Raw genomic sequence first — 6,431 nt, 5'->3', positions numbered from 1 at the left:
ATTATTTCAAATTCTATATGAGACCAAGAGAATATGGATATCTTATTTTAAGGAAGGGAGTAGAAGCCATCTGTCCTAAAGTCAATGATCGCCCACTCATATCCAGCTAGCACATGACAAGTTTGTAATACATAGGTTCAGATCATGGTTTTGAACTTAAAGGACTCAGAAAACTCAGAAAGGGAGAATAGAATGGCAGAGCTGTTTTTCCTCACACATCTTGAGACCTTCATTTGCTGCCTCTCTGATATATTTCTTAATGTCTTCACTTTCTCTTCTTCATTTACAAAGGGCATTGACACAGTAGTCAAGTATGGCTTTGTTTGTGTTTTTGCTTATAATAGAAATAAAAAGCATTTTTCTTAAAATCAGGAAAAAAGCAAAAGTTTCATATGAACAGCAGAAGACACAGTATGTAGCCATACATAATTTCACTTGCACAAATAGTTTACCCACTACATCATTTTTCCATTTGTTCTTATTTGGCCCTTTTTTTACTCCTAAATATTAGTTTGAATCATATAAAATTGTTTTCTGTGAGAGGGGGCAACATTGTTTTAGGTTGAATATTGACACTTACACTGACAATGATTCAACTTAAAGCCATATGCCAAGAAGCAATCTAGTAATTGGGACTGTTGGAAAATCTACTAGATAGGAATTCTAATATCAATTGTAGGAATAAGTTTTGAACCATTGGTTTTGGAGAATAATATTCTCAAGGAATATCTATCCATATGAAACTAAAGGATTATTTGAATGGAGAATTTGAAAAAAAAATTATTGCAATAATAGGTTGAGTGAAATTTTTCCTAATGTCCTGGAATTTTGGCTAAGTCCTAAAGGAGGAAAATATCCTCACATTTTAAAGAAAACACCCAATCAGCCTCCAGGATTTTACAAGTGTCTGCTTCAACTTAATACAACTTAATACAAATCTCCTTTCTGTATTCATTGAGTACAGGGATGGATTGAGAGATGGTTGTGGTGATCTTCTTGTGGTGAATGGTTTTCCAGGGAAACAAATGATGATTTCCCATCCCAAAAGCCAAGTGAGAGGAAGTACTCACAAAAACTGAATGGAGAGTCTGAAAGAGGAGTGGGCTGGCATTTCTTGGATTGAGCATCTAACCAGGCATTATATGTGCTCCTAATTTTTGAGTGTTAACCTGAACAAATACAGGAGAATTGAAGAGAGGTGAGGAAAGGAGAAAAGGAGTAGCAGTGCAATAGCCTGAAGTTTCATGATTTGCCTTGTCAAGAATTTGTGAAATTCTTGTAGATTGAGTGTTCACCGTGAAAGGTAACTAGGCTTTAGTCATTTTGTAGAGGATTTCAACAGTAAATGTTGCACAATGGACTATCAATCATAATTTGTGAGGTGAGGTTTAAGAGATTGCTTTTTTTTTTTTAAGAGATTGCTTTTAAGACATACTTGTCATAGCAGAGAATCGTGCAATGAGGAGGTCTTTCAAGGTACTCTGAAGAACCCATATATATATATATATATATATATATATATATATATATATATATATATATATATTTTCAACACACACACACATACATACACAAAAGACAGTCAGTACTTGAACACCTGCAATATATCTTCCCTGACTATGGTTTCCATGGCCAGAAACAGTGTGTTAGAGAAGTATAAACCAAAACACAACAAGACAAACCGAAGACAAACTTACTACTTGTTCACCCAGTTTGTTAAGAGACGTTTGCCCTTTTCTCCTTCTCCTCTCCACTCAATAGTGGAGTCTCGGGCTTCCCTGGTCGCACAGTGGTTGAGAATCTGCCTGCCAATGCAGGGGACACGGGTTCGATCCCTGGTCTGGGAAGATCCCACATGCCGCGGAGGAACCGGGCCCGTGAGCCACAACTACCGAGCCTGCGCGTCTGGAGCCTGTGCTCCGCAACAAGAGAGGCCGCGATAGTGAGAGGCCCACGCACCACGATGAAGAGTGGCCCCCGCTTGCCGCAACTAGAGAAAGCCCTCGCACAGAAACGAAGACCCAACACAGCCAAAAATAAAATAAATAAATTAATAAAAAAAAAAAATAGTGGAGTCTCTCTAGAGCCTAGATGATGGATGTAGGTGAGATAATGTACATAAAGAGAAGGACATGCCCTAGCACCTACTCCCAAACCCACAACCCACATGTTAAGCCTGCCCTTGGGAGAAGAAAACTTTGAATTTGTCTTGAGATTGATGGCCAAATGCTTGCTAAGTTTTAATAGTTGGAACTGACCAACAAATTATGAGACCTACTTAAGCTATTGTTAAGAGATAGGAAAGGAGATCTGACAGAACATAGTTGAATATAATGATGGGAGAAAATAAATATATTACATATTTTATACCCTAGAATAGTAAGATTCATCAAACTCATTATATAAAACACAATAACGAGATAATGAGGAATGATTAGGTAATTGAATTTATGGTTTACCTTATCAGGGAACAAAGCAAAAGGTAGAATGAAAGGTTTACAGAAGATTTCTGAAGCTTACACTTTCCTTGCTTAACTGGAAAGAAGTCCTCTCTGAAGAGTTAATAACCTGATAAGTGCACTCCTCTCAGATCAAACAGACCTTCATGATAAAAGACATCTTTGTCTCACCTCTGCAAAACCAAACTGACCAAGATGACAGGATGAAAAAAGAAATATTTGTCTCAAGATATATAAGTCCTAACCCTACAGAGCACAGATTGAAAAAAGACAAAAGTTCAGTCAATTGCTTTGAATTTGTCCAAAAGATCACTGGAAATGATGGGATTCCTTCTTAATCTTCCTTTTGCTTCACTTAAACCATGGTTACCTCACTCATGGATTATGGAAACTATGAACACCTAGTCATGCAAGGTGGTTGTGTCTGAGTGTGTGTGTATTCCTGGAGTGAAATTTTTGATATGGTAATTTTTCATAAAATTTTCATCTTATGGACATTGTTTATCATTTTATTTTACTATATTAACTTAAGCAGAACTCATAATATGATTCCTTGTGTTTATCTCCAAAGGAACCAAGTCCCCATTATACTAAACAAAGTTAAAACAATTTTAGATATTTTGGCTTTTGGAATTTTCTAGATAACAAGGCATTCCTGATATAATAGCCAATAGCAATAATTTATAAAATCATCCAGTACAGGTTTATGTATCCTGACCATGATATGAAAGGATTTCCTGTGGAAGAGATTGAAAATCCCCTCCCATTATAATGAGTACAAAGATTTAGGGATATCACCTGAATAACCTAATGTCCTTTTTAAAAACCTACCTTCTCCAAATACATTTTATAATTTTTCTACTCTGTAATTTTTTTTCCCCTTTTACTCAATGAACTGTTTGTTTACATAAAGTATGAAATTTGTATTTGGCTACCTTGTCTTCCCAGTAAAAAGATAGCTGTTAACATTATTGATCATGATTCTATTTTTCCATTTCAATAAAATACAAATAGTCCGTGAGTAACAATATTTATTGAATATGTGTTGGTATATTTATTCATCTCTAAGTAAACATGACAAGTCAATGTGAGCTTGGGAAGTAAACGCTATTGAAGATTTGGCCTTCAAGGTGGGGCTGACTTTCATTTTTCTTATCTATTGAAGTATAGTGTTCAGTAATATGTACATTCCTTCTGCTTTTAGTAGCATTTACTGTTTCTCTGTAGCTGGTAGCCAGTACTTTCATTTTAAACAGAATCTCAAATAAGTCCACTGACATTTAAAAACTGTAGACGCATCTAAAACATGGAAATTTAGAATGATTTTTTGGCTTGGGAATTGAAAACATCCAGCAGTAATTAAGGTGTCTTATTTAGTTCTGACCTGATGGTTCTGTTGCTTGTAATTTATCATGTTTAATTCTTGTGGAGGTATCTTAAATAGCTCTTCAAAGGTCACTGAAAATATCCCAGGGATTTAAAGGATTCAGTGGATTTTTGCAAAAGAATTCATGTTTAACCTTTAAAATATAAAGTAGTATAAATTTGCAAACAACCCTTAGGAATAGCTGATAATTGATCCTTTCAATTTTTTAATCAAGTAGTAGTGAAAAATAAATGATTACATATACTGAGAACAATTTAGATTGTATATATGTATATGTGTGTATATACATATATAGAATATATGTAAATATACTTGTATGTGTACTATATACCAGATATATCTAAAATAAAATGAACATGCTTACAATATATCTTTTTAAATCTTGTAATAGTTGTGAAAACTCTATTTTTTAGTTCAGTATACTACTTTACTCAAAGGTCTAGATTGTTTTTCATGAATACCATCACTCTTGAGCAGAGAATTACATTAAGAAGTTTAATAGAAGATTTCATATAAAAGACTTTAAGCTGAAAATTCCCTTTCCTCATAAAATCCAATTCAGTGTTTAAAATGATCCTCTTATTAGGAGTTAGAGAGGAAGTTACCTTCCAATTCTAGGCTCACAATGACTACAGAGTTGGTGGTTGTGGTGGAGCCATGTTCTCATCCGCAATGGGTTATTAAAAACATATTTGAAAATAAAGCAATAAAATTACATATTATAATTGAGAATTCTATTCATAGTAATATAAAACATATTATAATATCTCTTGTTCTTGCTTTAAAAGATACTGAGTTTCTTTGACCCTGGCAACCCAGCTGAGAGATAAGACTTTGCAAAGCCATGATGGTCTACTAGTAATCTCTTGCCACCAATACTGGCGGCTTTGAGCTAGGAATTACCTTTCTGTATTACTGTGTTCCTGTTCCCCACCCAGTGACCACCAACCCCCCACCTCACACACACCTTACAGGTTAAGGAAACATATTCAATTCCAATCATTAACGGGTTGGTGTGGTAAAGCAGGCCGAGTTTGGGTGTGTCTTGAATAAGTGCCCAGCATTATCAAGAAGTTCCAAGTTATCCGGAAGTTCAAGGAGTTCCTTCATCAAATTGGCAAGTGGAGAGAGAAAAAAGGGCAGAGAGCTGTGACCACATTCCTTTCCAGGGCAAGATGGAGGATCTTGTTTCCTCATCTTAATAACAGAATCATCTATCAAATAAATTATCTTCGAGGATGCATAACACTTCCTTCATCCGGGAGAAAAATGTCATTATCATTTATCTCAGTAAGCTGATTCATGAACCATATGTGCATTAAAGTAGGCAAACAGGTTGTATATGATGGTTAAATATGGCATTTGAATGTTGTATCTATATCTTACTAACACCATTGCTTCTATTACATTTCCAGTGTTTGTGGGACCTAAAGATATTATAGTGTTTGGGAATTTTTTTCCCATCATTCCCTTTTCTCAATTGCTCTGACATCTACTGGACACATGAAGTCTCAGCTGATAGAAAAATAAAAGTATTTTTTTCAGTAGTGCTATTTTTTTTCTTCCAAATATCTTAGCCCTTCACTTTTTTTTCTTGGCAGAAGTAATGTTACTTTTACGACCATGGGACTTCAGTATGTAGAATTCTTCTCTGTAGCACTTCATTGTATCAATCTTATATAACCTGATAAAGAGTAACTACGGCAGAAACTCTCAGCTACTTTTCTGTATACCTTGAATTTACCCGATAATCTAACTCCTGAATTATTTACCTTAAAAAGGCAAGCCCACATCAAATGATTTGTCTGTTTTTGTGAACACAGAGAAATTAAACTTAGTACTGCTGATAAGCATCATCTGATGGTGAGAAAAAAAAATTCTTCAAAACAGCATCTTTCTGAAGAAAGAGTCAAAGACAGGAAGATAAAAATCTGTTTCAAACTTTATATTTAAAACAGTTCTTCACATAGAAGTGTGCCTTAACTCCCACAGGGAAAATAAAGAAGATTAGTATAGCACTGATTTGACATTTAATTAAAAACTGCTCGAAAGAGAGAAAACCAGAACTAAAGGGTTTTTGTTTAAAGTGTCCAGGAAGGAATCTGAATATTAAATATTTAAATTCAAAGAAGAAATTTGAGATAGCAAGAACTAGAAAACAAGTTGAAGGGAGAGGTGATTGTAATGAGTATGATTAAGAACAGAAACAACGAGATTCAAATATAAAGAATTCAAAGAATAAGCAATATAAAACTGCAAAAAATAGGCATCAAAAGACTATGCTGATAGAATGAGAGTATGATTTTATATTACGGACAGGCATGCAATTAATAAGGTTATAGTCTAGTGACTTATTTGTTTAAGCTTTTTTAAGGGGTTATCTTAAAAAGTTTTATTTCTTAAATTGGTCAACATGAAAATGATTGGTGGTTTGAGAGAGTCTAATCAGTTTATTACATGTATTTTCATACTCTAATCATACCAAAAGAAATTTATTTTTTTCTTTAAAAATAATTCAGGATTTTAGGTGACCTCCTAATATATAATACTAGTAACATTTTATCTCAGTGTCAAAAGGGAGGGCA

The sequence above is a fragment of the Balaenoptera physalus genome (assembly GCF_965194825.1).
Source record: "Balaenoptera physalus genome assembly, chromosome: 7".
In the NCBI taxonomy this organism is placed as follows: domain Eukaryota; kingdom Metazoa; phylum Chordata; class Mammalia; order Artiodactyla; family Balaenopteridae; genus Balaenoptera; species Balaenoptera physalus.
This window is presented reverse-complemented; position numbering follows the sequence as displayed.